The 25,597-nt window shown below is 40.6% G+C and overlaps 1 protein-coding gene and 1 long non-coding RNA gene across 2 annotated transcripts in view; one reads left to right on the top strand and one right to left on the bottom strand.

The window, feature by feature from the left end:
- The window catches only part of LOC142603707 (uncharacterized), a 349,083-nt gene that overhangs the window by 272,915 nt on the left and 50,571 nt on the right, over window positions 1-25,597 (top strand). Inside the window, exon 7 of the long non-coding RNA XR_012837604.1 lies at window positions 2,372-2,521. This is a non-coding gene — a long non-coding RNA (uncharacterized LOC142603707). The remainder of the gene's footprint in view (window positions 1-2,371; window positions 2,522-25,597) is intronic.
- The window catches only part of DYNLRB2 (dynein light chain roadblock-type 2), a 296,487-nt gene that overhangs the window by 190,865 nt on the left and 80,025 nt on the right, over window positions 1-25,597 (bottom strand). The gene's annotated exons all lie outside the window — the stretch shown is intronic.

A 25,597-nucleotide genomic window follows, 5' to 3' on the forward strand; every position in this document is an offset into this window, starting at 1 on the left:
AAACCTCTTTCTCATCCATTTGAAATGTTTGCAGGAAAGAATGCCCTAAATATTTAGCAGGTTGTGTAATTTGAGAGGCAATGCAGGGGGGGGTTTTTGTTTTATTTTTCTCCTTACCTTTCCATTTTCTTTATTAAATAAAGGAAAACTTTGCCTTAGGCCCAGTGTGCTTATGACAGGGAAAAAATATCTGCCAGAATCTCCATTATTGCTCAGGCCTGTATTGTTATTATTGCTCCTGTATTTGCAATAGCAAAAGGTGACTACTCCCCTTATGAAAAATTCTGTTTGCAGAAAAATACCCTCTTTCCCGCACCTTTTCCAAACCTAGTACAGTGCATGAAGAATCCACGAGGGTATATGTTAGTTAAGTTAATGCAGCAGGGCTCATAGCAGCATCTGTGTAAGGACTGGACACGTGTGCAATAGCTGGGTGTTGCAGTGATACACTGGAGTGATGCAGCGCTTGGAATCCGGAGGAAGCAGAGATGTCTTTAAGCCAGTTTAGCTTCCTCTCCCTTGCAGTGTTGAGGAGGCAGAGCAGCCACACAGACAGCCCTCCTGGGCTGCCAGTCAAATCTGCCACAGCCCACCCTAGTTTCTGGTGGACAGAAGCCCTAACGTGGAACTTCAGTGCCACAAACTTCAGACATGCCCACAAAGGTCCCCTATTTCAGCACTTCCAAAAGGCAGCCAAACTGATTGCTTGCATCAACCACCAACAAAGATCTTGCCCCTTCGCATTTCGACTGCAGGGAGCTGCAGTGAGTCAGCCCTGGGTGGAGGGGGGAGATCCTCCACCCTGATTGCCAGCTCAAGCTTGCCACAGGTTTATCTTGTGGTCTTAGGCAATGTGTGAAGTTCTGCTCCTGGAAGACCTCAGGGTTAATCTCTTAAAGCAAAAGCGCAGCCCATCACCATTATATATTAATGGCTGACTGCTACCTGTTGAAGTCCTATGTGTACTAGGACCCCGGGAGACCCACATCTGTATGTTAACTGAGGTGTTTTACATTTGATACGTAAAACGGCGTGGCACAATGCTCATGAATAATGCTGAGTATGGGAATATTGTCGCTGCACCCAGCGGGGCCAGGCACATGTGTGTGTGATGGCAAGTTCCCAGTCTAAGTGTGTATGTAAAAGTTCGCGTTTATGCACCATTGAGTTTGCATAGTACTGTCCACAAAAGTCAACATTTTAAGGCTTTTGGAGCATTCTTAGCATTCCTCCCTTGTGCAGGATGATTCTGAAGCAGATTCTTGTTGACTAGGATAATCCAGGCTGTAGTCCCTGGCAGGGGTATCTTTTCTCTCAAATGAGTGTGCCAGCTCCAAGACTGGTTGCTGGTGCCTTCAACGGACAAGAAGTCAGCACCTCCTTTGGCTTCTGCGGAACTGAGTGCTGCTCTTTCCCAGCAGAAGGGATGGTGCTTTCTGCCTTTGCCCTTGCCTAAGGGTGAGTTGTCTTTATTACAGTTACCCTGTGGGCACAGGAAGTGATATTATATAAGAAATCGTTTTGCAACCCTATTTCTACTAATCATTGCCACTCCTACCATAATAACAGACAGATGCAATATGCACAATTCATGTTTCTATTATTTTTCTGCTACAGTTTGCATGTGTTTTCCATTTAATTACAGTATATGAATTTCATATCTCTCATTTTTTCCCTTCTCGCATTCAAAGTTGAATTTGATATCTGTGATATAGAGATAGGCCTGTGGTAAATCGTTTGATGCACTTTACGCTCTTAGGTCTGAGTCTCTGCAAATCTCTTAAGTGCTCTGAATATTTTCAAGTTTTATTGGTGATGCAATAGTATCTGGGATCCTATTGTAGTAGTTTCTGCACAAAACAGAAGAGAATCTGGAGCATTTAAAGAAAATTTGCTTAACAACAGTAACAATACCAAAACCAGTTGTAACCATCTACAGTTGTTAGAGAACTCTTTGCAGCATTATATCTCAAAACAAATCACAAAGGACTTTGCAGAGGGAGAAAACTGAGGTGTGACGCTACTAACAGAGTAGTGACAGTACTGAAATAGAAAGCAGATTTCTGTGGCTGATCTACTCAATGGGAAGCATGTCTCAAAATAATTTATGCTTAAAGAACTTGTGGTGTGCTACTCGTCGGATTCTTTCTTTACCATGTATTACCATGTTTGCGTTGAGCACGTTGTAAAACTTGAGAAAGGAGATTTCAGTTCAAGTTTTACATGAAAGAGGCCAGCTAAAAGAGAGAGGAAGAGGATTGTCTGAGAGCCTTTACTAAATGTTTGTTAATATACTGTATTTTAAACTGAATTATTGGAAATCTTATTAACAGTAGGCTCTGCCTCCTCTGTAACATTCCATGTGTTTCAGAAAGAGTTGAATCATGCTGGCACTTGCCAAGAAGAAAAAAAAAACAGCGTAAGAGCATCAGTTTAATGGACGTGCTTTGGATTTACGCTGGCATCCTGAAAGCAGAGTTGTCCCCTGTGGATGTAGAAGTATCATGGTAACTCTCCCCAGGTAATATTCAAGTCTTATTCTTTCTGAGTGCAGTATTTGATTGTAATGTCTTCTACAGATCATTCCACTGCATAAACAACACGTGTTTTTAAAAAACTGGGTGAATGCCTACTTAGTTCACACATAGCCGACAAAGGTTTTGAAGGCTTGGTGTACTCTATTGAGTAAATAACTATAAATAAAACAGACTATTAAAAAATCTTTATATGTGCATTATGCCATCAAACTATGCTGTTTGGAAAGAGCTGTGGTGTTTGGGAAAAATTATACATGTTTTTAACAACTGTCCAAATACATATTTACACATACTTTAAGATGTACACAAAGCTATATCCATGGCAACTCTTGGACCCCAACAAGCTGTATTAATCATTCTTTGAATGTAATATTTTTAGTAGCTTAAACACTACAAATAGACAGGAGGCAGCTAATCATAGGGAGAAATGCTGATTTCAGAGGAGTGAGAATGTGGAGATGTCTTTGAACTTAAAGGTCAGGACATGTAATGTTGCTTGCAACTTAGTTCTCCCACAACCGTCAGTAGCAAATGGCAAAATACTGATACGGGATGTATGGAATATATCTGTGTGGTGAGTGGACAGAGATTTATAGATCATATAGGTTTTACTAGCCGGTTGTTCAGCCAGGTCAATAAAGTTCTGTTGCTTAGAACTTTCCTAGGTCAGTTCCAGATGGAATTTGCACTAAGGCTATTATCACTGGAATTTGGGGTTTTTTTGATTACTTTTATGTCATCTATGACCTGCAGATATTTTGGGAGTCTGGATTCCCTAGACTCAGAATATTAGAGGTATTCAGTGTCCTAATTCCTGGTCAGTCCATGAGGACCAGAATCTGTGGGCTGCTTCTGGCTTCATTGTTTAGCATGGGTATAGCATGATCCTTAAAAGACAAAATTTCTTTAGATAAGAAACTTCAGAGTAGGGACCTTATTTTCCTGCTTGCCTGTGATGTTATCAGGCAATAATCCCTCTTAAGTAAGGATTAATGTTCAAACATGATCAGGCTGGTGAAATGTCTTTTTGGCTGCAGAGGAGATCTGGCAGTCTCCCTCTGCCTGCCTTTGGATCATTATATAGAACTCATTTACATAAGCCACTTTACCTGTGAGTGGGGTGGGGGTTTGTGTATGGGATCATCAGCTTCTCCTACTACCACTGAGGAATGTGAGACACCATCTCAGACTGAGATCTCGCCTGTGTCCAAGACTAATGCCCTACAAAAGCATCTTGTAGTTGTAAAGCACTGGAACCAAGTTCTCTGACTCTGTATCAGCTAGAAAGCCGTTGTGGATTTCACCAGCTTGTTTTATCACATGCTAGAGATCTCCTGTGTTAAGGAGACTTGTCTTAAGCAATCCTCTTAGTGTTCCTGTGAGAGATGGTTGTATTTTAAATACGGTAAGTCAATCTGTGGTCCATCTCTCATGGGCAACTTGATCAGACCCCTTGGGGCAAAGTTAATAGAATCTTGTAATATCTAAAAAGCCCCTTTGCGAGCAGCACCATTTACTTTTCGGTTGTGCTGCTTATTTGCTAATTCTCATCTCCTTGCAAAACTTTCTAGGTACTCCTCTGGCACTCTGATTTCTTTATCTGACTTGTTAGGAGTGAACATGGCCCTTAAGGACTCTTTATTTTTGGATAGTTGTCAATTTTACCAATTAAAAGAACGTCTTTGGATAGTTATCAGAAGCTGGAGCTGAAAACATGTTTGCAATTACTGATGACATAGCTGTTTCTGTTTGCTGCTCTGTCTTTTAATTGCAAAAAGTGATATTTTTTTTGGCAGTAGATATGAGAAAATATGTCACTGTGTATAATTACAAAATGCTGTTCATTTCTGTCTTGTAACTGTGGGGGGTTAGTTGGTACAATACATTTGGTTCATTCTTGGCTCACTCAACTGCATGACACACATTTAAGTGTATTATTAATTATCATGTTAATATTCATTACCATGTTAATTTCCATGGGATGATACAATTCTGCATGCCTCCAAATTGGTGTTCAAGTGTATATGCAAGCATGAAAAAAAACACTGAATGATTTCTTAGGACTTTCGACTAAGCATCAAATAAAATCACGTTCCGTACATTTTTGTCCAGGAGACCTGGGTTTTTTCAGCTGACTTTAACCCTGCCATCATATTTGCTACAAAACAAGATTCATCCCTGTGGATGGGCTTTGCACAAAACTGCTTCAAATGTTCCTTGTGCTTTCAACCAGATTCTAAACACAAATCTGCAGTACTAGCTTTACTTTACTTTCCGAGGTTGCATCTGCCATCTCATCAGAGCAATCTGACTGTACAACGCACTGAAGAAACTGCATAATTTTTCTAGTGGCTTGGATTTTTCACTTGATATGTAACAAATATATGAATAATGGCTCTATAAGTATCTGCAAATTTTTCAGTAGATGGCAGATTGTTTTGCAAGAGAAAATTCTACTAGAAACAGCAACTTGGAAACAGCAGATTTGTGGGATAAGAGGTGAACTTCAGTTTACATGCCTGTTCCCCAGAGATTTAAAGGAAAAGTCTTGATACATGGGCGATATAGCATTGCAAATATTTTAGGCTCAATCTCCTATAAGCACAGACCATCCTTACCGCAAGCCTAGTGAAATCAGTGGGAATTTTTGATTGTTTTTTTAATGTGTACCAGACTTCTAATGCATGTGTCCATATGAAAGAGAGAGGGCACAGACTGCCTGAAATCATCTATTTTTTTCCAGAAAATAGGCCCACACAACTCAAACTTGTCCATTTCTGAAAACCGCTTTGGTTCTGAGGGACTGCACCTCCTGCAGTTTGCAGATGGTTGGGTTCTTTTCTCTAATCCTGGTGAAGTTTTAAAAGGTTTCAGATACGTTCATTATCCACTTCTCTTAGCGAACACACAGCGTTCAGGGAAGAGAGAGGGTGGCTTTAGCTTCTTACCCTAGCTGGTGGGTTGTCACTCCAGAGCAGGCGTAAGCGCGATGCCATGAAACCAGGGTGGGGGTACAGCATTGAAAATTTTATTGTAGGGTAAGAATAGCTTGCTGCCAAAGTCCCTCTAGAGCAATATATTTCAAGGTCAGTCATCTCAAAACATGCACGTAAATAAATTGTATGGGCTTAGCTCCTGTCATTGACATTTTTCCCCAAGTAAATGCCAGGGCTACTGTGGAGAAAATTCCACTGACTAAGCCCCACAACCTGAACAAGCTTAGAGCCTATTCTCAGCTGGGATTTAGTAGTCTTGGTTCTAGGTGGCAGCATAGCTCTTCTCAAACCCTCTGAGTTATGTGGGGTACACCCACCCTCTGTAATTAGGAGCAGAGATACCCGAGTCACTTCTCGATAGGCTGGCTCTGGGAGCAGCGGGGCTGCATCGGCCTCTTCAGAAGGCAGAGCTAGTGAAGCAGGGGCACTGCTGCACCCATGGGTCCCTGCTGCTTCTGGGGTGTGAGCTGGTGTCCGTGCAAGGCTGTGGAGATACATCTGCTTGGCCAGGGATAGCTTGTCTATTTGTGCAGAAGTTGCATATTTTTCTGTGCTTCTGCTTCAACTTACGAGGGTAGGAGTCTTCTGCATTGGGTCTTTCTGTCTGCCGATAGTGTAAGCAGTTTCAGGCATAGATGAACTCTTACCTAGCATTTGTCTGTTGTCTACAGCAGTGAGCTCTGCACTTCTTAGAGACGCCAATATGCTTCTCCATTATTTTATTATTATTTCTGTTATTATTTTTATTATTTGGTCAACAGGTTGTATTCAGAAGTCATAGAGCTTAATTTGCAGTATCATGAGACCCATTTGAACACAGCCATTTAGAAGTGTGACGTCTAAATTAATTAATGTATTGATAATATCATGTTAGGAAGGATATTTTGAACTTCTTTTTAAGCAGAAATTAACATTTTATCTGAAAATAGTAATGGAAAGAAAATTGTGTGGTCCACTAAGGTATATAATTTAGACCTGATGATAGAATAATTGTTTTCCATCAAGCAAACCAAAGAAGAATCCATAATAAAATTTTACAAGTTAGCCGCCACCAAGAATAAACTCAAGAGCACTATATGAAATGAATTGGGTGTTTTAACTGAATCTTCTCTCAGGACAATAACTCTAATGTAGAGCCAAGGTCTGAGGAGGTCACCTGCAGAAAACCCTCCTGGGGCATTTCAGAGGAGAAAGGAAATATTCTTCTCCCTGTCAGGTTCACTTCGTGTCCTAATATGTCTGAGGATGTGCATTGAAAACGTAATACACAGCCACCACTCTGAATCCGGGTTTAGCTAACAAGGGTCATTAAGAAGTCTCTGAGGATGACAAACTTAACCCTGTATGAACTTAAGGATCATACCCTGCTACTAATGCAAAGAGTGAGTCTGGCTGATTGTAATTGCGACTGAACTAAAATGTCACTTACCATTAGAATCAATTTGGGTTTTGTTTTTTTTAAATTACAGTATTTCTCTAAAAAATATGTATGTGAAAGATCATAGCTGGTGTCTATTGAACATTGTCTGTAGTGATCTTTTCCAGTGTTATGTGACAGAACATCTGGATTTCTTATTAATGAAATATTTGCCATATCTAAGATTGCGTACGCATGAGTGGGGTGTGGTAATTCAGTGCAGGATCCCAAATTAAAATACGTGTTGAGAAATCTCTGTTTGTCATCACAAGTATGTTTCTACCTCCACAGCTTTTGCTAAGGCCCTTCGGGTAAACCAGGGTGTATCGCGACTCTTCCAGAGTACAAAGGATGATGTATGCTTCCCGAAGAATGCGCAATACTCCTGGTTATGAATAATCACCGACATTGCTTTGTTTTCAGCACTCTGCCTCACAGCTGGATGCACTAGGGCGAGGTTCTCCGAACGTGTTTTCGGGGATTCCCGTGTTGGCTGTGTGCAATATACAGTGGATAGGGTTTGAAGTTGCACTGCCAGTGACAGTGCGAAAGATTCCTGACTTTTGGCACTATAAAAATCATTCCCTGAGCATTCTCAGACCTCTATCAAAATGGCCCAATTTAAGTCCGCCTGTATCATGCATGGAGGCCACTTTAACTACCCTTGCCCAAATCTCCACGCTCCATCCTACAGGCATGCTTTTGAGCCCTGAGCCTCAGCTCATGTAAGTTTTTATGACTCCATTAACTGGGATGTCATCAATTTGAACAATTACAAATTACAATGATATTAAAATACCCAAGCAGCAGTTGCCAGAAGTCAGCAAGGACAGGAATTATCACATTCTTTGCTCTCCAGTCATGCTGCGGCTCTTCGCTTGGTTCCTGAGCCCCATGTCTTGCATCAGGGAGCGGGGTTGTCAAAGATCTGATTTGTGTTTTTGCTTCCGTGAACTCCTAAAAGTTGTTCATACCGGTGAAGGAGCTTGTCTAAGCTTTGAGTTTTCAGTATATTGTGTTTACTTAAGGGGATTTAGGTACTTACATAAAACGCTGTGTAGATACAGACTAACTACAAGGATTGTGAGTGATTTTTTTTTTTTTTAGCTTTGCTTCTAACTCAGTTCAATTCAGTGAGGTTTTTGGCTTGATAAGCCGTGGAAGTCTTTTGTTCATAGTTAAAAAAAAAAAAAAAAAAAAAAAGATGGATCCCTTGGGTGTCTTTTATGGACAAGAATGATAGAAGGAGCCCTCTTTAGTTCAGAGCAGATTCAATTCTTTGTGCCCATTTGTCAGTCGTGTCCATCTCTGCATTTCTGAGCTAGTGTCAGGGTGTTGTGTACAACAAAGCCGTCTCCTTTCTCCTGGGATCAGGCAGATTTTTGTCTCACCAGATTTTTTCCTGAAAAGCCATTTTTGATTCCTGATGATTGGATGAACTTGCTTTGTGGATTTTTTGTTCTTCTATTTTTCCCTTGATTTGGTCACTGGACACAATTATATTCATTTTTAGTATGGTCCTAACTGTAGTAGCTAACTGAAGGCACTATGCAGCATAGTGTCTTTGGGATGTTAGTAGACACTTAATCACCAGGGAGAGGGAAAATTCGAGTCCCTGTGAGACGGGAAGCCTTGCTTTTTGGAGGACTTGTGGTCTGGCGATGAAATAGACTCAGCCTAATTCTCCTCCTCTCCGTACGATAAATCAGGAGTGATTTCCTTGGACTAAAAAGGGGTTGCAAAGAGATAAAACTAGTGACAGGAGAATCATTGCCCTTCTCTCTTACGAACAGGCAGTTGGTTAAATTCCTTTGCTCCTCAGATAGCATTGAATGTCATGCAAGTGATCATTGGGTCTGTGGGGAGTGGGATACAATCAGGATGCTAATGTGCTGTGAGTGCAGCTGCTTCCTCCGCGGTGTCACTGTGCTTTGACTCACCTTTGCTGCCAAAGTATTTGTTCACTGCTCTTGTAACTCAAATCTGTACCTACACACATTTGCAACTGAGATTTGTAAGAGACAATTTTATGCTTGAAAAGGGAGAATTACTTTACAGCTATACCTGTTGTCCGTGCAAAGGTATTGATGCTTGACATCCTCACAAGAATTCCTTTCACTTTGTGCCTCTGGTTCTCTTTGTCAGTAAGAAACAGAACATGTATAGTCCTAAGTGCTGAAAATCAAATACTGATGTGATATATTAGCTTCTTCCCCCCCGCCCCTGCCCAGTGTTCTAAATATGGCTCTACTTTGAAATTAAGTGCACTACAGAATATTCGGTTGCAGCACATTGCTGGCATACAGTTTATAAATTGTTAGTGTTTGGCAGCCCTTGGTTTTTAAATTCCTACTGATCACAAGTAGCTGGCACTAATCAGCTCCAATAGAGTTACGGTACTGTGTACCTTCTTAAATGGCTGGAGCGGAGATATACATCTAAAACCCTCATATATAATAGCCACATGCCAGAAACACTTTACTCTGAGCAGGGTTTTTATTTTACTTTTTACTTCTCTCACATTTTACATCTGGTTCAACAGTTCTGAGGGAAACTACATCTGATGTGATAGCAGGAGATCTATATCACACATCTCAAAACCTGCCAGAAATGCAATTTAAATATAGTTTTGGACAGAGTAAAAAAGTATTATTGGTATCAGATGTCTGGGCAGTGAGAAGTTGAGCTCTGTCTCTGCTTGATGTTTTTCATACAGAAGGAAATCATAACATGAAATCCTGGTTCTGCTAAAACTAGTGAGGGCTTTGCCATTGATTTCAGTCATCAGAGTTTCACCTTGCAGCTGCAAAGTAACTGCCAAGTTCAAGCAAAACTGTGTAGCCTGAGCGGCAAAGGCAGACCTGAAGGAGGCCTTTTGCACAGATAAGCAGTGTTTGGACTGGTTTTTCGGTGTGGATAGCTACCACCTGTACTGCGTCACAGACTTCAGAGAAATCTTCTCCAGTATTTGGATTCACCAAAAGTTTGGGCAGGGAAGGCAGGCTCTGGTGTGCATCACTTTATTCCAGCTTATTGTCATGGAGCAAGTGTAGAAATATCTGAAGTTTCAGACAATCTAGTTCAAATCAGTAGGAGTTTTATACCTTGGTCATCTGAGAGTGCATATACCACCTGAACTGAGCTGCTGAAGTTTGTGGGAGTCATTCGTCAGTAATGGATGGAAGAGGGGACCTGCTCACTGCGTCTGTCACAGTTGGCACCTCCTATGGCTCGAGTCTGAAGGGGCTGCCTACACGTCGTCTGCACGTGGCAATGGGCTTAGTGGCTTGGAAATAAGATAGCCTACGCATTCAAGAAGTGTACTTTTAAGACTGTGGGTACTCAGGGTTTGCTGAAAAACAGACCTCACTGATCCAGGTCACTGAAACCTGCTAATAACAGCTGTCAGTCAAAGGCTTGGGAATGTATTTAGCCACTTCTGTGTCAGCGATATGCCAAAGCACCTGTGCAAGAAGCCCAAATGCATTTCCTTCTCCTGCTGGGTATGTAAGATATGTTGCTGTGCAGAGTCTGGGACTGTCTGAACAGACAAACCAAGATTCACTTTGTTATTAGGATCATAATTGTTATTATTTTATCACTCCGGAGCCCTAACGAAGGATGGGAGCCCCAGCGTGATAGGCTCTGTACGAAGACAAGCTTCAGCTCTTGCTTTGAAGCACGCTACTTTTTTGTCTCATTACTTCTGATCATAATCCAGCACCAAAAGAAATCAAAAGCTGTCTCTGAATTCAGTGAGAGCTGAGGGCACACGAAAGCTCTCAGGAAATGCTCAGTGTGTTGTCAGGATCAGGCCCATAATGTGTAACTCCAGCCTAGAAAACTCATTTCCTTTGAAGCTCAGTTGAGTGTTACTACTACACATCAGCATGTTGCACCATACAGAGTATATCAAATTTGATGTCATTTTTTTTCTTCTTTTTTCCCTAGGAACCTGTAAATATCCTTTGGTAGCAAAACCAGAGAGGAATAAATTCTCCTCGATGTATTTACAAATGTGAGAAGCTTTTCAAGTTGTATTTGCAATTCTCTTTCTTGCAATGACCTCTATTTTCATAATCCTTCATGGAATATCATGGTTTAAAGAGCTTTCTCTCCCTGCTGTTTTTGTTAAAAGGTTTTTGGTGTGATATTTGGAAAGTCAAATTCTGCATTTAAATGTTGTGTTTTCACAGATATAAATGAGAGAGGCCATATTTTTTTTCCCTCTTTCCCCTTTCCTGAGAACATCAAGCAATTCCACTCTTCTGCATGTATTGTTAACTAAACCATGCGAGCATACAGCAGCTTTAATAGTAAAGCAATTGTGATTACATCTTGCTTGTAATTACATTTATTTCCTCACATATGTCCAAAAAGGCAAGCATTAGTTTGGCCTGTATAGGCATGTGCTAATGGCAGGAAAATCATCTGGCAGCTTGACAGCAAGGAAAATAGCTTACAGTCACGTAAAGTCTTTCATGTCCTGGACACTTGCAAAGACTCTGAGCGCTCAGTTTTTGAGAGAGAAGGAATTTGTTATGTGCTGTGGATTTGCATCTAAGTAATCAAAATACGAAGAGATACAAATGGCAAGGTATGGGTGTGTGATCGCAAATACGAAAACCCCAGTAATGGCACTCTACGGGACTGGTCTACAAATAACCGTGGACGCCGTGCTTCACTGTGCGTTAGACTGGCAGAAACACCTGCAGCTGTCTATGGAAAAAGGATGGCCAAATAAAGAGTCCCTTGCTATGGGAGGGACTCTGACACTCACTTGTTTCCCACATACAAGCTCATTGATGCAATTGACTGTGTATGTACAGGACAGTGCAGGTCAGAGTTAGTCCTGTTACAGCAGGGCTTTGCCAGCCACTGGATTTCTGGCACAAGATGGCCACAGTAGTAAGCATTCTTTTTGCTTTTTAACAAAAGCCTGGCTAGAAATTTTACAGACTGATTTATGACAAAGCTGAAATCACATGCATATTCTCAGTGAAAAAAAGTTTCTTATTTGAAGTCGTACATGTAGTTTTGCTTTTAATTTCAACCAGAAAGCTTGCAAAGATCTTCAAAAGCTGTATATACCATTCAGCTGAGCAGTGTCTGTGGTATATCCGAATGCTGTCTGGGAAGAGCGAGTATTTTTCATTGTTCATGTAAGCCACAAACTAGGCCAATTTGCAGCAAGATCTTCTGAAATTAGAGGTCCATTTGTATCTTCAGTCTGGTCCGCTTGCCTTCCTCTACTGTGGCTATCAGGAATCTCAACCAATTCACTGTTTTCTCCATTGGAACAAGTGCGTGCCCAGCCAGAACAAGAAAGCTCTCAAAAGGCATGCCTTGATCCCACGTTAGATCTTTCCCAGATTTGTGGGCGCACACAAGACATTTGTTTGCCAGTATTCATGGTCACCGAGTACACAAATGATGGCCACAGCTGTAGAGATCATTACTGAAAATTTGTTCATGAGTAGGTAAATCCATGAACGACTGTTAATCTGCACACCCAATTCAGCAACTAATTGCACTGTCTTGCAAGTGCACCCAATTTGATTTTTTTCTTGCTTAGCTAGAGAGGAGACGCTGCATAAATCCCATAGCCCTGTGTTGGATGATGAGACAGCCAGACAGCCAGACGGAACTGGACTGGTATAAATACACCTAGGTTCGCTGACGGGCTGGCAGTCACCGAGTTAGTTACCAGATGAGGAATCAGCCCTCTGGTTTTTTGCTGAGTAATTAGGCTGGGCAGCCAGGGTAGCCAAACAAACACTCATACCATCAAAGCTGGTTCTGCCCTCTGGGCAGCACGGACAAAGAAACAGCAAAATAATAATAGAAGTTGTTCACTGGCTATGTTGCTGCCATCTACAAGGGTAAGGCATTTTCTAGTTTTCTTGGGGCAATAAAGCTCCTGGCGAATGCTGGGCACACTTCTATGGGCGTAGTTCTGGTCGTCTTTGTAGATGTCCCTCATCCTTTAGCTGCTCACAATATGAGCAGTCATTAAATCTTTTAAAATGAAATTTATGAGGATAGCCGAGAGCCACTATAGGACTAACCCCTCCTTTTTTTGTTTAGTTTTGGTTTTGGCTATTTTGTAGCTTCATTGTGTTTGTTGTTCCCTGTCTCTCAAACCTCCCATTGAGCTAAAAACTCTCAATAGCAAGAGCACAGAGTAACTATCTTTATAGTTACTATCCTCCCAGAGAAAGAGCCTAAGCTTTCTCTGCCAAGCATTATAAGGAACAGTAGGATTATTATTTGCCATGGCAATGAGAGGAGGAGGCAACAGAGGAATTAGTATGGATAGAATGAGAAAATAAAGGTGCACAAGCTGTGTTAGGCTACAGAAATGAGGCTTCTCTTCTGGCTGGAATCGAGGTCAAATTACAACATCTGAGCACTGGGTGAGGAAAAGCAGAAGGTTGGACGGGCGTTTTGGTCTGTTCCCCGTGACAGAATTTAGGCAGTGCTGAGAAATCTGGCTTTAGATCTATTTCTGGATTTGTATGCTGTGTCTCTAAGAGTTATGTTAGCCTTTTCCATTCTGCCATCTGAAAATGTTAATATTTAGGGGATTTTTTTTTTTTTTTCATAAAACCAGCAACAACATGGAAAATATTAACAGGAAACATTTTAGATGCTACAGGAAATTACAGCTGTGAAGAGTGTTTCATATTGTATTAGCAGAAGATTGAATGAGGTTTCTTCTCATCCAAATTTTAAATCCGTGAAGGGGAGGAATGTTTCTGACTCCATGTACCTGCTCCTAAGTGGTATGAAATATATAAAGAACAGGTATTATTTTCTGCTTTGCTTTCACTAGCCAGAGAATCAGCAGATGCACTTACCTTTTAGGACAGCTGAGTTGCATAGGTGTGGGAATCATGAATGTAGTGAATGACACGTACTAGTCACAGCTGACAATCTGCTAGCCCGGTTGGAGCACTACACTGCAAGGGGCGTTGGCAGCGGGGCGCAAGTGTCCGGCGGGCAGTGCCTGTTTGCTCCTGCCTGGGATCCTGCTTTCTGAAATGGAGGGTGGTCTCTCCTCTTTCCCTCGCATCAGGAAGGACAGTCAGTGTTTCAAAACTCTGATGGGACAAGTGGGCTGTAGAACCACGTGAGACGCCAGCTCACTAGCAGCCTAGACCTGGCAGGTTCAGAGCGAGCAACAGAGCTACCTGAACAGCCAGGTGAACGAAGCTATGATGAACTTTGTTTTGTTAGCTAGCTAGCATAAGTCTAGTCTGGTTATTTCAATATTAAATTTGAAGTTTCATAATTTATATCCCTCGAGCATTATTGTGACTCACATTGGGTGACTGGTTTACTCTCAGATCCTGCCCATATGCAGTTTATTTTCTGGCTTGGTTGACCTAGAGAGAACATTGCTGCTGGACGAGCCTTTCTGTGAGAGGATGATGTGGTTGATTCATCCTAGTCAGTCTCCCTGGACTGAATGCAAAGAAATAGCAATAACAACAAAAAATATTCATGTTATCTTGAGAGAAATCCTCTACTTTGGAAAATGCATAAAATGAGAGATAACCTCTGCTGCTGGTGTGCCTGTCCTCATGCCTGTGTGGGTGTATCAACAGAAGGGTACCCAGGAGCTCAACAGCTTTGCTCTGTTTGTAGTTTTGGACCAGCCACTGCACTGGAGAAGTCTACCCTGGCAGTGTGGGAGAGTGTACCATTCTCATCAGGATTACCTGTGCTCCCTGTACATCCACTTTCCACACCCACAGGATGGCATCACTTCTACATGTGCTCATATCCACAGAACTGCCATGCTCTGCAGTCTGCAGGGGGCGGATATATACCTCATCTGCCTCAAACTAACAAATCCCCCTGTGCTTGGAAATGAAACAAACCTCAGAAGAGGGGAAAGTTCCTTCTTCTGAGATGATCAGATGCTATAATACGGTCTCTTTTGAGCCATATTCTGTTGGGCAGACAGCTATTGATGTGGTCCCCATTGTCACTTAGGTATTTGGTCTATTCATTATTTTCGTTTATATTGTTTATGTAAAGCACCTAGAGGCCTGTGATAAGCAAATTTCACCGAATAAAATAAGCCAACTTTAGTAGGTCAATTAGCATTCTCCAAAGATCATACGTTTTAGCAGGGAGTTTTGCAGTTTACCACTGTTGTCTAAGGAGAAAATGGAAAGTAGACCCCTCCCCTCTTATACAATGTCAAATATCAGCTCTAAATTAGAATGTTACTTATTCTCGCTGAAACTGGGAATTCATTGTGTGAGCTGAGTAATCACAATAACCTGCTCTGATTTCATTTCTGGAGATCATCCAATGAAAACGGCCCTTTTTTACCTGCTGGGAAGAAATAGGTAAATACAGTCATGTCTCTAATATATGTACACAGTATATCAGCACTGTCCAGGTTGCTTGCTAAATGCAGCTTAAGAATGTTCTAAGATACAGACAGGGAGATTTGTAATGAGACCTATCCAATGTATTTCTACTGTCCACTGTTTGCTTTATAGTTGTAAAATGAATAAAATTTAGGTGTACCAAAGAATATGGCTCCGTAATACAGCCATGCAGGCTGATGGGAGTTGTTCTGATGGTGAATTTATTTTAGATTTGAACAGTATGAGTTTCCTTCTTTCCCTACTTACATAAGTTCTAGCTGTTTTATTCCCTTCCCTTCCCTTCCCTTCCCTTCCCTTCCCTTCCCTTCCCTTCCCTTCCCTTCCCTTCCCTTCCCTTAGTTGTCCTCTTTAAGGAGTACTTTGAGATGCTTTTCTTTTCTGCTTAAGTTTTCTTTGGTTCTTTCATCATGCCTCTCTGCTTGAAGCTCTTTCCTAGGTTTATTTTGATTATGATTTTTTCACTACTGAGAGTCCTAACATAAAACCAATACGTTAGGTAATACTGCCTCAGAGAGACAATACAACATTAATATTTTGTGTGCCATGCTAAGATTGTGTCTTTCATCTCGGTTTACCAAGGTCAACCTGTCTAAAGTTGGGTATTTACCTTAATAACTCCTCACCTGAGCAAGTGGTCTAATTTTTACTCACAATTTCATTGACTTCTGGTTCTTGACTTGAGAGTGCCTGTTGATGTGTTTCTGGTTTGCTACTTTAGGCTTAAACTTCATGTCATTCTCAACCAGACCAAGCCTATGAGCTGTCTGTCTTCGTAGTCTGCCTCATGTCTGTTCTTCCTGTAGGCTGTGTTTGTGAAGCTGAGCTTCCTAGGTATAAACCTCAGAAACTTGATTTTTTTTTTTTTTTTTTTTTTGGCTAAGCTTATTCTGACCAAAGGGAACAGGAGAGGTGTATGAGTGGGCAGAACGGGTGGGAGAGAAGACCAGGGAATAGTAGGATTGCTGCTCTCTGGACTCCTGTGTTCAAGATTCAAGATCCTGGGTGAATTCCAAATACACGCAAAAGTAAAGTAGAGGAGGAACTGTGTTAGGATATGATCAGATTCATATGCTGGAGTTCAGAGGTTTAGAGTCTAGGGTTATTGGAGGTTTGCCTTAGAGGTTTCAAGGTAAATGGTCAGCAGGTCTGTGTGTTAAGGAGACCTTTCCCTTAACTCTGGCACTGCAGAGATGGCCAGTGATTATGGGGCCTGCAGCCCAGGCCCTGAAAGGTATTTAGGTTTCTGACTACAATTGATTGAGGTGTCTTCAGTGATGCAAACATGAATTATTAGTGAATCAGTGAAATTAGCGCTTGTTGGTGAGAGAAGAAAAACAAGCTGAAGGAAGGAGAGCCACTCTTTTAAAGATGTCCAGAATGACTATATTCATGCGATAATGTGAAATATTGGTTTTTCCAAGAAATAAGGGACATAAATACTTAAAGCAGTTCTCACCCCAGAAAAACCATTTGATTATTTTCCCTTGGTTGCTGATGTTGTTCATCAGCCTAGTCATACAGCGACTATTTCTCTAAACCAGAACTTTTCCATTACAGTCATGGTTATTTCTGCTTCCTACCTCATTTGTTCACTGGTCATGCAAAAGGCATCATATACTACATTGCAATCCAAGTATTCCGCCTCTAGTGAGAATACATACATTATTTTGATTTGTGATCGCTTTAGACTCCGAAAGCTTGTCCTTTGCTCGTGCCACAGAAATCATCCTTAAAGATGTTACATGCTACATACAGGTTGGAAGGTCAACTTTGGTGGTGGCTTCAGAACTTAATGATTCTCATTAGTGCTCAGAACCAAACCGAGAAAATCAGGTACGTAACAACCAACCCCAGCCTAACAACATCAGCTACATCCAACTACTAACACCGTATTGATAGACTTTTAATCCTGGAATGTAGAATACCCAACCGAAATCAAAACAAAACTAAGAACCAACTACCACCCTAAATCTAGTGAGGTTTTATCTAATTCTTTTTCCTGGGATATAATAAATTAAACATAGTATGAAATGCAAAAAGGTTACATTGAGACATATAATATTTGAAGGTTTAATTCATTTTTGTAGTGTATAAGACACAAGGCTATTAAATTTTTAAAGCAGTGATCTCCTGAAGTCCCTACTTTATGAGGGCTTTCTTCATAAAGATAAATGGTTTCCTTGCCAAATCAAATGCAGATTTGAAACAAATTAAGTTAATGTTCAACGGTACAAGGTAGAATGGATGGGGGAACTGTTTTATTTTGCATTGTAATAACCATATACACCTAAATCAATAGCTGTGGAAAAAAAAGGCAATAATATCACGTAACTGCAGGAAATGAAATATAGTGAGATGAAGGGGGGAGCGGGTTGCAGAATGAAAGGATTTGTATTGGAATAATGACATTTCATTAAAAAGGGAAGGAGTGCTATTGAATATAAGTCCATACCAGTAAATTCTATTTCTTATAATAACACTTGAGATGAGTTAAAGTTGCCCAAGTATTGTGATAAAGCATCTTGCCGGATTCCTTTCTTATATTATGCTGTAATTTTATGTTAAAAGAAAAATTTGAAATGTTAAAGAGGCAGTGCATGTTTTCTAGAGTGCTTTCTATTTCTCCTAATGTTTCATTTAACTTGTTATATTATCCTGTGCTCCTGCAATCTGAGCAGGAGGAAGTTTATCAGTTTCATTCTTCTGTAAGCTCGTATTAAAGAAACAAAACAAAATGTGAATCCAGCAGTGGTGAAAGGTATCGGATTGAGAGTGCTGGGGATTAAAGCCCTCTCTTTATCCGCAGCACAGGCTCAGGCTGGTGAGTAACAATGAGGACTGATAGCGGGATGAATCTCTCCTCCCTGCAGTACAGAGGATCAGATTCTCAGCTGGTGTAAATCAACAGCAGCTGGTGACAATACACCGGTTAACGCTACAGAGCGAGGCTGGCTGCAATCTTTTTCGAAGTATTTTAGAAAGAAATCCTGGTTCCCGTGGAGTCAATGGCAAAAATCCCATTGATTTCAAGGAGGTAGGGATTTTAACCTTGGTCTTTCTGTGTGTCACCCCTGAGATCTCCCTGACAGACTCACTGTTAGAAAGGAAAATATTCCATGTGCTTCACTTCAGTCATTTCCGTCAGTTGCTTCGTTCTTTTGAGATAGCCCACAAAGGGACCAGTCCCACTGACTGGGCCACTGAGACACGCACATGACTGCTAGAAATTAAAATGATACTGTACCATTTATGTCTCATGTGTCAGATCAAGAGGAGCTCATTAGAAGGACAAATTCGTTTTGTTCTTTTGCATGAGGAGAATCTGTTGAAACAGGAACTTGGGTGTCAGTGTGTGGGCATCTCGGTTGAACCTCTGCCAACTGATCATCTGGAAAATCACTTGTAGTATTAAAAGGTGTATAGGATTGTAAAGAAAGTAAGATTGACAGTGTCGTAATACCTTTATATCAGTGATACAAACATTTTGGAACATGGATGTCAGACAGCTGTCTCAAAGCTTCTCTCTACCGTTCCTCATATAGTGTGTGCAGAGTACATGAAGCGGTTATTATCCCTTTCAGCAGTTTTTGAACCCTGTCTTCTTTTACAAAATATGTCATAAAAATGCCATGGCAGCAGGGTCTATACGAGATAGCAATAGAGCTAGACCTGTATTTGTATATTAATGAAGAGAGGGTTTGGAGACTTACCTGTGGTTTACTGAGTTGCTCACTGTTGGGTACAGGTTAAAGAGGAGCCCATCATCATGAGAACGTGGTACCTCTTGCTGTCATTCTCATGCCATAATATCAAGGCTTCTGTTTCTTGTGGTGTATTTCTGGCAATTATAGAAGTCAAGCAATGCTTTACTTAGATTTCCTGGACTAATTATACAAAATTACTATAGTCAGGAATGCATGAAGATTCAGAGGACATTTGGATAAAACTTGGCTTATCATTTCATAGAATATGATGTTGGAAGGGACCTCAAATCGTTGCACCTTGTCTCCTCATCATAGAAGAGACATTTTTGTGCAGAGCTTGTGACTTAAATTCTTTTGATCAGACATTTGAAAGATCCCCTGTGCACAGTTAAAGGACAAAACTTGGCCGTACGTACACATCATCGTGTCGCCAGTATAATTTGCATTTGTGCTTGTTCCTACTCATACCCTGCACAACCAATGAGCCATCCCTTTGTGTTGAGCCAGTGGGGGGGCTTGCTCTGAATTATTTTTATAGTCATAATGAGCAATGTGCTTGACTTGTTGGTTCATTTGTTTTAATAAGGATGGGTCAACTTTCTCAAGCAAATTTCAGACCTCATTCAATTTGAAGAGTTTCATCTGTAAGAGCACTCTAAAAACATACGTAACTATGCTTGAGGTCATCTCAATTCCTTAGTCTGCTTCAAAATAAGATCCAAAGAGGAATTTGCTGAAGCAAATCAACTTTTCAGAGCTGTGTATTGTGAAATCAGTGCCCATCTCTATCAGCAGGAATTGATATCATCATATCGCTGAACGATCCAGGCTTCATCTGGATTCATAGTTATATGCCTTCCCTGAGCACATCATGGGCTGCACTTTTCATGCAAAAAGTATCTGTTTCAGGAACATTGTTTATAGTCTCTCCTTTTGTAGTTCATCAGCTAAGATGTCACTAGATTTTTGTCAAGGAGCCTGGGGTGGCTGATAGCATCTAAGGATTTGGCTGTCTCCCACTCAGGAAATGAGTGAAATGGGTGCTTAGCAGAATTAAATATTTTTGTAAAAAAAAAAAAAAAGGCAACCAAATATATCCAGGCTTTCATGCAAAATGCCAGAGGGAGTTTCATTTTAGAATATGTACAACTATTCAACCTCTGATTTGTGCGTTGCTATCACATTTTCTGGTCTCTGTTTCTTCTGGATAGGACACTTGGGACGTGATCCTTTCAAATTGCCTTTTAATTTTACTCCCCATGAAATTAATTATTGACAAGTCCTAGAATCTGAGCCACTCTAACCAACTGTTCATGGATTTGTCATGTACGCTTACCAGTAAAATTCACAAGTCACACTGTACTATAAATTATATAAGTCAATTGGAGAACAGAAAGAGTACTGCATGGTTTATGTAAATAATAAACACGATTTTAATGGTAAACATTCACTCTGAACTTTCCAAGAACATCTTGTAGCATAAAAAAATTTACTGCAGAAATTCTCAGATAGTGATTTTAGATAATGGTTAAATGTAAGAATTTCACTGTGTTGCAGGAACAGTAAAAAAAAGATGAAATATATTGAATAAAGATTTTATTGTGAGTTATTTGCTCAGCTCTGTAGCACCATCAATTTTTTCTCCCTATATAAAAATAATGAAGTCAATAAATGTGTTTAGGTGACCTCTGAGACTTACAAAAAGGATGTTATGAGATGGGTGAATACTGGATACAGTATTTCATTCAGATGCCGAACAGCTGTTGTGGTAGACAATGCTGGCATCCTATTTTTCACCATTGATGCTAATGTAAATTGGGGTTTGATTGTATATATATTCTATCATATTGCAGGAATGTGAAAAAGACTACTAGCTTGTCAACCCTTCCTTCCCACCTGTTTATGCAACTTTCAAATGTGTAATTACAGATAGTAAATCAGGAAGCTTGGTGACCAGTGTGAGAGCCTGCATACAAATTTGCCCAGCCATTGCTGACGCCCAGCCTGGTGGCAGAATTTGGCTGCAGCCTCTTTCTAAAACCCATTGGGCCATATTGTCCCAATGATTTCAGCAGGCACATGACAGAGGTATAAATGGTTACCTGGGATTTTTTTTTTTTTTTTTTTTTTTTTTTGAAATGTAGATTTTATTCAAATGCATTTATGAACATCTGGAATCTATCCTGACCCTGTCACTGTGGGCTGTTAATTTTTCCGTCTCCTTTCCAAAAGAATGATCCCAGCTTTCTGCACATCACATCAGATACTAGCAAAGATTTGTTGGGGCACTGAATTGCTTGTGTATATTACAGAAAGTCTCCCATGAATCACGAAATGCAAGGGGATGACGCTATGTGCTTTCCTCAGATGTGTGGTGCTCCTCTGAAGTTACCTGCCTTGGTACCTGTCTTGACATCAGTGCTAAGTGTTCACAGAAATTGGAAAAATATTTTTCGAGGAAATAAACAAATCAGCACTTTAGGACTAATTCTTATGCAGATTTAATATTTATACCAGTTGTGCCTTTTTCCTTTGCAGGATGATGAAAAAAAGAGGAATTATGCTTTAACAATTAACAATATGATGAGAATTCAGTGTTAGCTTAACCACATTTTCTAGATATTTTCTCTGAGTTCAGTATTTATTTTCTTTTCAGTCCGACAGGTATTCAAAAGGAGGTGTACACCTTGCCAATTACTGAATGACCTCCTTTGTAAATTGACTGAGAGCATGTGATTTGCCCTGGAGCATCTTTTTTAAGTAATTAGTGTAAATCAGTCAATAGATCTGTGTTAGCAACCCCTTAAAAATTGCAGCAGTTTGGAAAATGTTGCACTCTATTATATGTTATTTTTTTTAAGTGCCATTGGTTTAAAATGTGAGAAAATTATCCGTTTTTAAAAATAGATCAGTAGTACTTTGATTATGCATCTTTTGATTTAGAGGGCTCTATGCATTTATTCAGTAGACAGCTGACACTGTACCTGCAGTTTTCTGCTTATTTAAAAAGTACTTTCAAGATATTGCTCCATAAACTGCTCACACTGAAAATAAGGATACAGAAGGATCCTTTTGACTTGTGTATGTATGACCTCTTCCAAAACAAACTTGCCCGCACTCTGGGATGTGCCAGCAGCTCCGTATGATATTTTCTCTACACGTTGATCCTCTGCAGTTGCTGAGCTACGGTGGTGGCGACCTCTATTCTTAGCATGGGGAGGGAGGAAAAGCTGCTGGTTGTAGGCAAGGGATTGAGCTGAAGAAGAGGTTGGCTAGAGAGGGAGTTTGCTTGGGATTTGTTAGTCAAAAAAGCAGTTCCAATGGCCATTCTGGCACGTTAGTGAGTCACTCGTGACTCAGTCTCCAGTGGCTTTTAGGTTCTTGGTTGCAGCTCTTTCCTCTACAGTGCATAGAAGCTTTTTTCCCCATCTACCTCTTTGCCCCTCACTGAATTCTCACTCATAGAGTCCAGCCTTTTTTTTTTTTTTTTTTTTTACGGAGGGTGATATAATTTCTGTCTCTGCCTTTGTCAGATTTTGTGGTTTTGCAACTCTGTGTTTTTGTTTTCTTTTCAAAGTAAGTCTGCCCTTCAAAACCGCAGGGAGACTGACTCCAGTGAGGCTGACTGCCATGAGAAGTGCTCTCAGAAGTACATCTAGGAGCCTTCACTCCTTCATATTCATATATTAGAGTCCTCTCATTTGTTACTTGTATGAATAATTAAAAATGGAATTTTTCTGAGTAGTTTGGAAAATTTAATCAAAACTGAAAATAGCCTTAGATCCTGAATAGGTACCAGCTTTGAAAATGCTGACCACTGTAGGTCTGTCATCCCCAAGATGAACCTTGCCTGCCTTTATAGCTGTGCGCAGAAAACAAGCTGTTCAGAGGAAAAAAAGCCAGGGATATTTTTTTTTTTCTGAAAGAACTGTAATTAAGCAATCATAACAGCCCTTTAAATAAATACAGCTTGCATTTACATTTTACCATGCACTTCTGTTGTTGTTTAACTTTATTTCTTTTTCACCCCATTTTAACATAATAGAAAATCTACAGCAGGCTTTCTGAATGCTTCCACTCCTCCAGCCTGTCACAGCCTGTGTGCTGTTCATCGGAGCCCTCCAGACTCAAGCTGGCAGGATGCCTGACGTTGTCACCCGCCTAGGAGAAGTGGGTTTAAACTGAAAAGCCAACCATTTAGAAAGATGCATTGTTTTGCCCACCCCCAGATCGGAATCTTTTAAAGCAATTAAAACTTAATTGTGATCAGAAATCATGTATGTTCGTCTCGGGCCTCGGCTGTATAAAGTTCAGTGTTCCCTGGAGTCAGAGATCTGGGCTGGTTTTTTCAGAAGAGCTCAGCATGCACCAACTCTTGTTGAGAACAACGGGGGTGCTTCTTGAGATTGAATGCCTTTGAAAATCTGATCATGTCACTTTATTTATTTATGTAGATTTGTGTATGCACAAATATATACAACATGCCCAGAAACAAGCACGCACACATACATGACAGCTCTAGGGTCTGGATTTTCAAAGGAGCCTAGGAGAATTCAGTGAGAGATGGGTGCCTAATTAAAATTCATATCCTTCCTGCCTTTGGCATAACTTAAACCTACAGCTAAATTAATACCAAAACATGACTAAAGGGCAGCAGGATAATTCAGGAAAACCCACAAGAAGCAAGCCAGGCAAATTAGCCTTCCTTTCACCAGCCTTACATTTTCCCATTTCTTATTTTCAAAGATGGAAGGAAGATGACAAATGAATGCCAAATCTCTTTAAAATACGGCCCTTAGGTGGGATGCTTTAGATGGTCTGGGACCTGTCTCTGGTTATGTGTTTATACAGACAGCAAAAGGGGTCTGATTTTTGTTGAGACTTCACTGTACTGTTGCACCAGTGTATGAAAAACATAGCCAGGTAACAGAGCACTTTTGGGTACTTGTAAAATTGAGCTGTCAGCTGTAAAATTATAGCAGAAACAGTGCATCTTCCCCCTTCAATTTACTGCAAAACAAACGATCAAACAAACCAACAAACCAACAAAGCCTTTGGTTTAGAATTCCCCAGAATCTTGTTCCTTATCTACATGTACAAAAAGAAAATCCTGCATCCTGGAAGATGATTTACCAAAGCAATAGTTTTTATGATAGTGCACAACAGAGCTTACATTCCAGCCTTGGTCCCAGGAGGGAGGAGGGCACCCGAGTTCAGTGCCTAGCATCTCTGCTTTATCTAATGCATATACTCTAGACAGCCCACCAGAGTGGAAAATGGAATACATTCATAAGAAAGGCTTTTACACCACCATGAATCTTTGCTGCCCAGGATATATCCTCAACAGGTAGTTTGGAGAAAGTATAAAAGATGATAATTTGTGTTCTCTGGAGACCACTGTGGGGAGGGAGGGGTTTGAATGCCACTCTTTCCTAGCCTGGATGAGAGCTAAGTTAGTTTGTAAACCTAGAACAGAATTGCTTCTCCAGCTGCTGAATTTTGAAAGAAAGTGGCTGCAAATACATTTTGCAAGAGATGCAATCTCTCTCTTTCTGTTTGCCTTAGAAAAGGCTGAGAGGATTGGGCATCTAAGGAATGTACAAGAAGATCTTTAATTCATGTGTCCTGCTCAGATTTAGTAAGAAATCGGTACCAATTCAGTCTGCCTGAGCTGGTGCTTGGGTATGCACAGAGTCAGGAATCGTGGTAAGGGTAGGTGCAAGTTTGGTACCTCTGACCAGATGTATAGGACCCCTGGAAGGGGATGAGTGCGTGACTCACAGTTTTGCACTTTTCCTCATGGTTTCTGCTTAAGTTGTATTTAACCTAGGGCACTGAGCCCTGACGGAGAGCGGTTCGAAACTGTTAGGGCCAAATGTTTTCTTCCCTGTTTGTCAGCATCAATCTGTGCTTTTCTTTGTGAGCTGCTGCTTTATGGAGTCAGAAAGAATGAATGCAAACCACTTTCCTTTCCAGAACTGGTCAGGTTTGCTGCAGTTCTCTCACTTGCACTCTCGGATGGTACTGACAGTGGAGAATGGATTTTTAATTAAAGGGAAAAAAGGTATTAACAAATACCTTACATCAAAGCAACTGGTCTCTAACCTAACTAGCGTAGGATGCTTGCCCCTGCTAGGCTCCTGGACAAACACACTTCACCACTGTGATCTTAAGAGGCTGAAGTATCTTTCAGACAAGCTCATTCCTTAGACTTAATTAAAACCTAGTTCACTCCTTTATTCAATTTATGAGGCCTAGCCAGTAGGATTAAGCGATTACAGGCAAAAAGCCCCATTTGTGAAACACTCATAAGCTCAAGCTGCTAGACTGCTCAGTTGTACTCCATTAAATTAATAAGGAATGAATAGACTGATCCATTATGAATAAAGCTGTGGGGAGCCTCAGCATTGCCTCAGACTCTCTGCACACTCCTTAGAGAACATTTGTGCAAAATGATTATGTTCATATTCATTCAACTGGAATTCTATAAAAGTGGAATGCATAAATTACTCTAAAGATGGGGAGTTTATCTTAA

The sequence above is a fragment of the Balearica regulorum genome, chromosome 13, assembly GCF_011004875.1.
Source record: "Balearica regulorum gibbericeps isolate bBalReg1 chromosome 13, bBalReg1.pri, whole genome shotgun sequence".
Classification (NCBI taxonomy): Eukaryota; Metazoa; Chordata; class Aves; order Gruiformes; family Gruidae; genus Balearica; species Balearica regulorum.